The sequence below is a fragment of the Pseudorca crassidens genome, chromosome 6 (genome assembly GCF_039906515.1).
Source record: "Pseudorca crassidens isolate mPseCra1 chromosome 6, mPseCra1.hap1, whole genome shotgun sequence".
In the NCBI taxonomy this organism is placed as follows: domain Eukaryota; kingdom Metazoa; phylum Chordata; class Mammalia; order Artiodactyla; family Delphinidae; genus Pseudorca; species Pseudorca crassidens.
Window position 1 is genome coordinate 69005671 of NC_090301.1, and position 12169 is coordinate 69017839.

Genomic DNA, 12169 nt, shown 5'->3' on the forward strand with positions numbered 1-12169 from the left:
AAAGCTGTAACTAATGCCCACAGTGGGTGTCCATTGTTAAAGATGAGAACAAGTCTATCCTGTTTCGTTAACCAATACATTTCTGTGCTACAGCTCTACATTATAAATTGTGTTCACATAATTCAGAACTCCATCTATTAAATATCACTGAGACAAATGTACTTCAGTTACACACCCACCCACACCCTTTGCCTGCCATTGTCCACATAGAAACAGCCATAACTCAGCTATACAGTTTATGCAGTCACATTTTGGAGGGCTACCTTACCCCATCAATATAAATATCATCATCATTTCATTGGTCCCATTTGTTTCACGCATGGTGCATTCAATGAAGCTTCGATTTTAAAACAGTTACACCAAAGACTGACAGTGGCAATGACACAAAAGAAACAGTTGGACAACTTGGAAATAATGGTTATGGGTTTCTTCATAGTGAAGTCATAGAAATGGTAAACTAAGAGAGAGATGAGCTTTTGTTTTTTATATCCCTGCTTTTAAACATTCTAAAATATAATATCTTTGCAAATAACAATATTGGTACTGGGATTAATGGTAAATATTAAGAACATTTTATGCAGCTTCTGGCATAATTCATCACTTTTATTACTAATTCTGCCATTACTAATCACAGCTGACTCATTGATTTTTCTCCAAACGATTCATTACTCTTCTTTAATATGGAACTCTTTAAGTGTGGTCTTATAATTGAGTTCTTTACAAATTGTTCATTACTCTGGAGTCTCGTTCCTTCAATGTTCTGGCTCAGATCCCTCATCTGTTAACTGAAGAGCCTGAATCTGATGAGTTCTAAAATGCTATCGTTCCATGACTTCTAAACCATTTGACATCAAAAGGTTTTTACGCCTTTCCCACCGGTAGACCATCTATTTATTCTTTTACACTGGTACAACTCTTTTAAGAAAAGGCTCTATTTTGTATTTTAGGTTTATATCAGAACTTGATGCACTTTATTCTTATTCCCTTGCACCTCCCTTTAGTGGATCAAAGCAAAAAGAAAAAGTTTAGGGCTGGGTATGAATTCCCCCAAAATGCATCTCTGCATAACTATTTTTATTCTTATTTGTAAATTTCCTACCCCAACACTATTTACTTCTTTCACTTATTTATTTTAGGCTGTGTACAGACTAAAATTTATCTAAAATAACTCACAAGACCTCACAACATATATAAAAATGGTTCCTTTAACAGAGCTTTGGATATAAGAATTTCAAAGTGAACTTTATTTTTTTAAAAACACCAGATTTGAGTAGGACACATAAAAGTGGGGCACATAAAATGGTACTCAAGTTTGAGTAAAATTTTTAAAAAGGCATATTTTATTTTTAACCATACCTTCCACATTGCAATTTGTGATCAGTTTACTCTCTAATTAATATAGTTTGACATGTTTTTTTTTTTTTCAGATTTTTGATTTTGGACTCAAAGCATACATTTGTACCATAGCCCATAGTAGGTGGAATACCTAGTGCATTATGCTGCAAGGGGTAATTGCAACTTGAGGGAGAAAGTGGGATTCTTCTGATTGTCACCTGAACTGGGTTTCACTGTAGTTCTGGAGGAGGTGGACAGAGAGGCAGAAGAAAGGAGAGAGTTAAAGCCTTTGCAAAAATTCACAGAATGTAGGCAAGTGATTCAGATCAAGAGCACTGCCGTATTGGTAGAGAGATGGGAGAACCAACTGGAAAGAGTAAAACCCAGCTCAAGTACTGCGAGGGGAAAAAACAGTCCCAGCGCAGCTGCTGTGGAGCAGAGTACCTGGGTGGCACATACACTAGAAGTGTCCCTTGATCACTGCCCCCATCACAGACCTCACTTGGTTGTGGGCATGCAGGAGGATGAATAACTTAATTTTGACTCTTCTTTATATTTATTTCCAAAATTATTCTGTAGTATATGAGGGGAAAAAATTTATTTTAAAGACACTTCTTATAAATGTCCCTAAAATGACGTCTATATGAACCTAAGTAAATAACCTCAAATTATAATAATCTTAAAAAGCATTGTGTGAGTTATGTTTTATTAGTAAAAATCAAATGTCAAAAAGGGCTTCTGTCGAGAGTGGCACACGTAAGGTAGCTCGTTTGCTCCTCATCTGGAATCAACATCGAGAGATCTCAGAAGCATAATTTTTTGGTATCTGGGCAGCTGGTGATCGTTGGTCCTGGTGCCCCTGCTTTTTAGTCTGGAAAAGCAGAGTGTTTTTTTCCAGTCAGCTAGAATGGTAACGTAGAGTTTTTCCAAACATGCGTGTTGTCACAGGTTTTGTAATTTCTAGAGCTCTAGCAATAAATTTTTTGATGACAAAAAAAAAAAAGAATCAAATGTCATGTTAATTAACCACAGAAACAGATCCCACAGTTAAGGCAATAAGCCAATTTTCAGAATGCTTTTTAATGTAAAACTGTTTCGCTAGGGAATTAATATGTCCTTTGTAATTTTTAATAACTTATGAAGCTATTTGAATATCAAAAAACCCACCTGTTTTCTGTAACAGATTGATAATTAGGAAGAGATCTTGGAAGATGTAATTTTATTTATCAACTTATATTCAATTGACAGCTGACTCTTTACATTGATTTTCCTTCAAATGATTCATTAGGATTCTTTAATATAGAGCTTTTTAATTGTGGTCTTGTAACTGAGTTCTTTAGAAATTGTCTATTACTCTGGAATCTAGTTCCTTAAGTTCTCTGGCTCTTAATGCTTAAGTTACGTTAGGAAATGTTCCTTTTGTTTCCACCAGTATTCACTCTACACCCTAATTAGTCTCTAGATATCTCTTGGGTATGTAGCTGAGATATGTCTTGTTATGTTAAAAAAAAGGAAGTGCAAAATTCTTGAATATGGTGTCTTTGCAGAAGAAAGTGTCAATTAAAGCACTCCGTATTATTTTTTCTGCACATATATATGTCTTATCAAAATAATTTAAAATTCTTTTCACAAGATGATACAGAGTTTGAAGGTTGAAATCTAATACTTTGTACAATGCATACACTTTTAAATAGTTGCTTCCCATAATATAAATATAATTTTGCTCATGATTTGAGGCATCTTTGAGACATCTGTCTATGCAATGTTTCCTCCTACTTTTAAGGATATTCAAAATAAATGACCATATTCTTTAGATTAGGTGGACTATTATTCAAAGAAAATGGATTTATTAAAATAATTATATATCCCCACACAGACATACTTCCCCCACTCTAGTTTGGGAATTTAAAATCAAAACAACAAATTAATCTGCAAAACTTTTCACCATCAAACTTACTATGAACCTGCTAAGGGCAGGTGAACCAGCTCATTAAGGGCAAGGGCTGTACCTGAGTCTTACTCTTTTTTTTTTTTATTAAATTTTTTTGGGGGGGCTCCGTTTGGTCTTTGTTGCTGCGCGTGCGCTTTCTCTAGCTGCAGCAAGCCGGGCTGCTCCTCATTGCTGTGGGCGGGCTTTTCATTGCAGTGGCTTCTCTTGTTGCCGAGCACAGGCTCTAGGCGCGCGGGCTCAGTAGTTGTGGCACACAGGCCCTAGAGCATGCGGGCTTCAGTAGTTGCAGCATGTGGGCTCAGTAATTGCGGCGTGTGGGCTCAGTAGTTACAGCGTGTGGGCTGTAGGGTGCAAGCTCAGTAGTTGTTGTACACGGGCTTAATTGCTCGGCGGCATGTGGGATCTTCGCGGGCCAGGGCTCAAACCTGTGTCCCCTGCATTGGCAGGTGGATTCTTAACCACTGCGCCACCAGGGAAGTCCTTACTCATCTTTAAATACATCTTTGTGACAGTGCCTGGCAAATAGAAAGGTCTAATAACCTGTTTGCTGAATGAATGAACTAACTGCTCTAACTTCACCTAATTGCATGTAATAGCTTGCTCTCCTTCATTATGATTGCAGTTATATAAAGGGTGTTTTATTCATTTTCTGAGTATATTTGAATACGCATCTAGACTAACAATAGAAATTTAAATTTTAATCATTGCTTCTTCAGTTTGGAGCATGGAGAGATGAAGGGTCAGTGTAAGGGTTTGCTACATGTTAACCTTTGCCTATATCATGCATTCACCTATTAATATTTAATGAGCACCTACAGTGTACGAAGTTGTGTGCTAGGCACTGAGAAACGAGTACTTAAAAATATTTCAAATGTTTCTTTTTGCCTCCAGGAACTCTAAGTTTAGCAGTCACATGATTCCTATCTTGGATTAAAATAGACTTTTATTGTTTCTAATTATTTAATCATCTTCCTGTAGAAGAATTAAGTATGCTTGTCACATTGATGTTGAGTTTAACTATATGTTTTAGGCTAATGAAATATGAGTGTAAGTGATATATGTTGCATTTGAACAAAAGTTTTAAAAGGCATTGCGTGGTTCAGTCATCGAATTTTCCTCTGCCATGAGAACAATGTGCCCCAAATGGTGACAGCCCCTTTATCCTGGATCCTGGAATAAAGAAGGATCTAGGAACAGAGCCAATGACAACCCACAGCTACCTTAGTCTATATTAGTAGGAGCAAAAACTAAGGCATTTTTTGAGTAGGTTACTGAGATTTGGAAACTTGCTTTATCCACAGTGTAGTCTTCGAAATGTGACTAATATACATGGACAAAGTTCAACAATAGTTTCCCAGGTAATTTTAATGTCAGAAAATTATTCTCACAAAGTGGCTTTCTGCCTTAAAAAATGTAGAAATTTCTACTGATTACATTGAAAAATAAAAACTAGATCTGTCTGACTCCATGATTTATCTACTGTACCAAATTCCCTTTAATGTAATACTAATGATAATTGCTGTAATAGGACTATGAGATGACATCTATCAGACACACTCTTTGACTTTATTACACTTTCATACTTCATCTTCCCAACACTTATACGTGGAAGGCATTTTTCTTTTCTAGGTTAAAAAAATTAAGTTATTTGCCCAAAATCACGTCTGTCTTCACTCTTACCCACTTCTCATTCTTGTTTCTTACCTGCTTTTCAAACAGTTTTGGCAGTAAAAGTCTGTAAAGGTACTGTGATACAAAGGAAAGGGTTCTGAAGACAGAAGACCTGTTTCACTCTCCATTACTAGCTATGTGAGTTTAAGGGCATCACTTAACTTACTTATCACTCAGGTTACTGATCCATAAAATGAGTTTGATGCAGGCTCAAAACAAGAAATATACATGAAAGGTCTTTATAAATTATGAGGTACAAAGATGTATGATATTGTCACAGTTATATAGAAAGAATGATCTTCCCTCTTTTGATCATTAACTTTGTAGGTCAACAGCAATTATCCACAGACTTCTCATGGTTTGACCAGAAATATCCCCTCTGTGGATTCACTCTTTACTGCCAACCTTTTTTTCCCCACTCTGCATACTCCATTTCCCAGTCACCAGTGATCAAAAGAAAAAAACAAACTGAGACAGAAAAATAGACCGTCAGAAATGTAAAGAGGCCTAGGCAGCTTTATTTATAATAGTCACTATCAGTTAGGAAGAGAGAGCCTGTGGTAACCAAGCTCATATATCCAGGAATTTAACCTTTCCTTGTCAATGACATAATAACTTTTTTATATCAGATATATTTTGCAAAGATTAGGCAAAGGTTGCTTTTTAAGCGACTGCAGCAGGTTGTATTTTCCAAAGACAGCTGTACCAATATCTCCCCTATCTCTCATCTCTTGCCACTGTCCTATCAAAAGAGAGAGCCTATTTCTTTACTCCTTTAAATATAGGTGGACCCTGTGGCCTCTTTGACCAATAGAACATGAAAGAAATAATGCTATCCTAGTTCCAGGCTTAGGCTTTCATTGGCCTGGCAGCTTCCCCTTTCTGCCTCCTGTAAAGCTCACAACTGAACATTCATTCTTGGGATGCTTCCTCTAGAAACTAAGGCACGATTCTTTGAGAAGCCCAAGCTACTTGAAGGTCCATGTAAGCATTCCAGTCAGTAGCTCTACTTAAGCTCCCAACCATCAGCCAGCTTCAACTGCCAGCCATGTAAAGTGCACCATCTTGGATAGCCAGTCCAGTCCAGCCTTCAGATGACTGCAACGACAACCGAAATCTCACTGAAACATGAAGGAAACTAAGCTTGAACAAGTCAGCTCAGAACTTAACCTACAGAACGATGCAAAATAATAAAAAATTATTTATTTGTTGGGGTGGTTTGCTACATAGCAATAGCTACCAGAACACTATCTACTGCATGATTTTCCAGACGTGATTGTCCTTTGTTTCATTCTATAAATCCATTAATACAATTTAACTAAAACCAACATGATTTTTAAAATCATTTAGTGATTTCATTGTATTGATGCTATGTGTTTTTAAAATTCTATAAACTAACTTTAAAATGAAGACATTATTTCACGTTTTGAAGCTTACTGTAAAAATTTTTAGGAAAAGATGGAACTAGCATGCGAAGACAAAACATATTGAATTTTTATTCAGTTATTTGCGTGGGGATTTGGGGATCTAAACTGAATTTATTTTAAAAATAATGGATTTTGAAGACTCAGTAAGACAGGTTTTCAAGTATCAGTTTTCTTGCATTTTAAATAATGTATCATAGCTGGTAAATTGCAACCAGGTGTTACCCACTGATTTCCTCTTTTGTGGGGATCTTTTTTTTTCCCCAAATGAAAAATACCTTTCTTCTTTTTTATAATTATAAAAGTAATACACACTCATTATTGAGAATTCCAGCATAGACTGTAAAAAAAAGTAGAGGTAAGAGTCATTTTAATATTCACATCCCAAAGATAGTGTTAGATAATCAAGTGTCTTTGGCAAGTTATTTCATCTCTCTGTGATTCAATTTCATCTACAAAATCAAAATAATAATAATTCTTAGGCTTTCTGTGGAACTACATAAAATGATACATGCAGAATACATATAACAGAGTCTGGAATAAAATAAGTATTCAGTGTTAGTTTTAATTAGTAACAGTTTGATGTATAAGTGTGTTTCCTTCCAGATTTCTATTCTAAGCGTGCATAATTACATGTATACATTTTTAGCAAAACTTTGTGGAATCATAAATGCTTAGTTTTCAAGCTAATTTTTTTAACGCTTCACTATATCATAGGGATATTGTTTTACAACAATACATAGAAATATGCCTCATTTCTCCTTATAACCACATTGTACTCTAATTTACAAAAACATATGTAAAATATACCCAGAGTTCTATTTTAATTATTTTTTTCTTTTTTTACAATTTGAGCTATTATATAAAACACTGCAATGAACATTCTTATTTTAAAAAGTATCTCACACATAGGATTCTATAAACAAGAAAACCAGAAAAAATAGTATCTTAAAATATATGGAACTTTTTACTCAAATAGATCAGAATATTTTATGATCATATGGCATATGCTTTATTAACTCTAAACCCTTATAGAAACCATGAGTCTGCTCATCTACATGCAGATAAAATTCTAATAAAACCAATATGTAGGACCACAAAAACTAGAAAAATCAAAAACCTAAACTCCCCATAATATTATCAGGCTCCATAAATAATCAAGTTTAGTTAAGGACTTTGGGTGCCTGTATTATGTTCAGCATGTCATGAAGAGAACCTTTATTTCATTATGTCATGTAAAATTCTAATCAAAGACTAAGTAAGTTCCAAACATATGTGAATATCTGAAGACAGAATTTGGGTAAAGAATATCAACCATAGATACTGACAAATTGAATGAAACTGAGGTATTAGCATGCTAACATTGAACTGACATAAAGATTAATACAAAATGTCAGAGAGTGAGTTATTTAATTGGTATTAACCCCAAGTAAATTTCACACAGCGGGACCAACCTGCCCGTCTTATCTCTTCTTCTCTGCTCCTTCAAGCAGGATATTCAAACACTAACAGTGATAGAGCCAAGAGGTTTGGCTTGATGGAGGAGAGGAAGGGAAGAATTTGACTCCAATAGTTTCATTAGCCCCTGATCTCAATCCTCCTACAAATACATGTAAGATCCCTGTAGAAACATCAAGCTTGCTATGAAAACACAGCTCTGACCAGTTTCCTATTCCTCGCCTTCTAACCAAGTTCCTCTCATTTGACAATTCTGGATTCCCCACTGACTGCTAGATGTTTGGGCAACTTTCACATAATAAATCTTTTACATGGAGTCATGTGGACGCATGTATGAAATGTTTTACCAGAAGCTTTTGGCTTCTTAGATTCATATGGAGTCTTCTTTTTCTAGAAGGGTTGTAGGCAAATACATGCATAAATAAAGTATATCCCCCATGGTACACTGAATGATGGCCCTGGAAAGAGGTCTATGCCCTAAACCCCAGAACCTGTGAATGTATTACTTTACACTGCAAAAGGGACTCTGCAGGTATGATTAGGTTAAGGATCTTGAGATGGGTAGATTCTTCTGGATTTTCCATGTGGGCCCAATGTCATCACAGGGGTCTTTATAAAATTGGGGCAGGAATGTCACAGTCAGTGAAGGTGATGTGACCCCAGAAGCAGAGGGAAGGAAGAGAGTATGAAGACGATTAGAAGATGTGACATTAATTGCTTGAAAATGGAGGAAGGGGTTATGAACCAAGGAATGCAGGTGACCTCTAGAAGCTGTAAAAAACAAAAAAACGTATTCATCCCTAGAGCCTCCAGAATGCAGCCCTGCCAGCCCATTTTGGATTTCTGACCTCCAGAACTGTAAAATAATTAATTCATATTGTTTTAACTTACTAGGTTTGTAATAATTTGTTGTAGCAGCAATAGGAAACTAATACACTCCCAGTGAGGTATGTCACGACAAAGAATTGCATAGCTCATTTCTTCACAGTAAAGTAGCCAAATATGTAAAGTTTAAGAAGAGTATGACTAGCTAGAGACACTTGTCTTAGAAATATTCACGTGCTGAATTCTGATAAGAACACAAGCGTGGTTATATTTTATACCTCTCTTTGTAATCCTCACTCATTTCCCTCAGTGTTCACGCATAAGTTCATTCTAGTTGTATCCTTCCAAAATGACACAAAAGGGTATGGAGTAAACTACATCTTACTTTTACTGCTTTTTGTCACAATGATTTTGAACTATCTCTGTAGCTATGCCAAGGATGAAGCGACTTGTTTCTTGAAGTTAGGATCCCTAAGTCACTGATAACCCAATATTCCCTAAATCTTATAAAGAAGTACACCGGGGGTGTGTAAGCAAATGCAACTAACATAGTTACTTCAGATCCAACTCTACTATGAGTTATAGCCATGCAGTTTCTGGTAGAACCTACTATTGGAAGTTTATTTATTCATTAAACTTGAATCAAAACCTTTGTGCAGAAGGGTTATGTGGTTTTAATAAACATAAACAAGCCAAGAGTGGCATAATTTCATTTTATACTCAAATTGGGAAGTTAACTTATACAGGAATAACACAAGGGAATCCTTTGAAATAGACTATCAGTGTACACTGGAATAATAAAGTACAGAATCCTTTTAAAAGTGCTGAGGAGATTCAGATTAAAAGGTAACTGGAGCCCTTTGGGATTGTCTGTTACATTGCCCTTGACTCCCTAGATTCCTGCAAAGAGAAGAGAAAAGCTACGATTCTTAAATTGTGTTTTTTAGATGAAGGCAACATGTATCTTTCTCACTGCTGGGTCCAAGGAACTATGAGAATGAGGTATCTAACATGGCCAGTTAGTGTCTTCATTTTAGACTTTCTTTTGTCACTTCTTTTGTCTTGTTAGGAAGATTTGTATTTAAAAGGTTAATTACTCTTTGTCATACTTTTCCATTGGTTCCATAGTGCTCATAACAACTCTTAGAATAATTATGAAATGTAAAATTCACAATCTGTACCAAGAATTTAGTAATTAAAAACCCAAGCTGTAAAGTGGTAGTGAATAAAGAAAAATACTCAGGAGAACGAGGATTGCCAATCTTCCATGTTGAGGCTTAAAGGTGATTTTTAGTCTTTATATGTTGACATAAGGAATCTTTCCAATGCTGGAAATTTTTTCAAATGTTAAAAATGCCACAAGGGTTTAGATTATTGCATGAATAATGAGCAAAGGAATTAAAACATACCAAGGATACTATACAAAATGATATAACAACCCAGTTATGTCATCTCAGAAATAAGGGGATCAATCCTTTTAAATGTATCATAATTAGATTCATTAAACCCTTCTTGATGTCCTTTGTAATTTCATCCTGTACATCTTGAAGTAACAAATTTCTTAAATATACTAATAATTATGAATAAAACTATGCTTTGTTTTAGTTTCAATTTTAAGAATTCCTTTTTGTAACATTAGGAGGAACTGTCTTGTTCTAATTAAGACCTTTGAGGAGACCCAATAAATAGCACCTCCTTCCCTACCACACACCAAACATTAAACTAGTGGAAAAATATGATAAAAGCGTGCAATTCCTGGAACAAAACTTCACCTTTACTACTCAAAAAAATGTCTCGAATAGCATTTTCTGGTTATATTTTTGGGAGGTTTAGACTTCCTAATATTAAACCCCAGAATACAACAGCCTTATCTACTCAGTTAGAGACATGAGAGAAGAAAGTGTGCTCCCTTTGGTCAGGCTTATTCTTAAGAGGTAAAAAGAAGAGCTGAGTCAAACATTCCCAACATACTGTCCCAATTCTGCCAACCAGATAAATCACACTACCTTCCCAAGGGCAAAGTGACCAAAGGGATGGAGAGGGGTCGGGAGTATTATGCGAATCTAGCTTTCTGGACATGAAAGGAAACATCTGGAACGAAAAGAAGCAGCATTTCCCCACTAACTAGACTCACAGATTCTTTCCAATACACCTAATATGCAGTCCTTCTGTTTATCTATTTTTATAAGCCTTGAGAATAGTCCCTTAATCTTTAATTTTCCAGATAAGGGGTATATCTGTAAGATGTATACTTCCTAAGAAAGTTTGGCCTGTTGCTCATTTTAATTGCATATCTGGGGAACTTGTCTATCACTCATGCACTTCCTGATGTCTAGTTAAGAAGGGTAACTCTTTATATTATCCTGGGAATGGATTAACCCTATACTTTTTACAGACCTTTTGTTTCTAGTGAGTTTCCAATACCTTTCCTAAGGATGTGCTCAGAAATGTTGTTGGTCTACTCAACAGGAGCATGCTGAGCCTATGTCTATGGGCAGCAATGAAAATGCTCACTGTAGCTTTCTAATGACTCATAATTGCTGGTTGAGACCAATCCATCATCTTGCAAATATCATCTGGATTAATTATTCCTAAAATGCCTTGCCTTCAAACCCACACTGAAACTTTTTCTGCCATTCCACACAGTCAACATAACTAAATCTCTATTCAGTGTATTCCCCATAGGTCAGAATTATACAACATGCACAAGCTCCCTGTGATTTTACTGAACTTTTGTAAAAATGTCAGATAAGACAAGTTCCAGAAGTAATTTTTGCTGTGTAGTAGTTTCTTACAGATGCCTGATAAAATACTACAAATTAGCAGCTAAAAACCATGCCCATATATTAGCTCATGGTTCTGGAGGTCAGAAGTCTGGGCACGGTGTGGCTGGGTTCTCTGCTCAGGGTCTTACCAGGTTGAAATCAAGCTATCATCCCAGGCTGTGGTTCTCACCTGAGCTCAGGTCTTCTTCAGGTGTACTGGTTGATGGCAGAATTCATTTTCTGTGGTTGTAGGTCTGTGTCCCTGCTTTCCTGTTAACTCTTAGTTTGGTGCCACATTCAGCTTCTAGGGGTTCCTGATCTCAGCTGTTCAAAATAGGGTGTTTGCTTTCTTCCGGACCAGCAAAGACTCCCCCTCCTGTGACCAGCCAGAGAAAAATTTCTGCCTTCAAATGTCCCAAATGATTATGTTAGGTTCCCCTGGATAATCTCCCTTTCTTAAAGTCCACTGTGCCATATGATGTAAATGAATTGTGAGAGTTAAACCCATCATATTCACTGTGGCTAGGATTATGCAGGATGTGTACACCAGAGACAGAAAATCTTGGGGACCATCTTAGAATTCTACCTACCAAACACTGTTAACAAGTCCTAGGCATAGAAATGCCTGATTATTTCTCTCCTTTTTTCTTTCTTATTTTTGAATCAGCTCCTTATCTTTGCAAAACACTGTCCAAATGAGACTGTCATTCAATTTTTAAAATCTCTGGTAAATATCTGTT

The 12169-nt window shown here is 36.1% G+C and overlaps 1 protein-coding gene and 1 non-coding gene across 3 annotated transcripts in view; both read left to right on the top strand.

The window, feature by feature from the left end:
* The window catches only part of KCNH7 (potassium voltage-gated channel subfamily H member 7), a 449578-nt gene that overhangs the window by 280382 nt on the left and 157027 nt on the right, over window positions 1-12169 (top strand). The gene's annotated exons all lie outside the window — the stretch shown is intronic.
* LOC137226863 (U11 spliceosomal RNA) lies at window positions 2063-2196 on the top strand. The gene has a single exon (XR_010944560.1). It is a non-coding gene; the product is annotated as a U11 spliceosomal RNA (small nuclear RNA).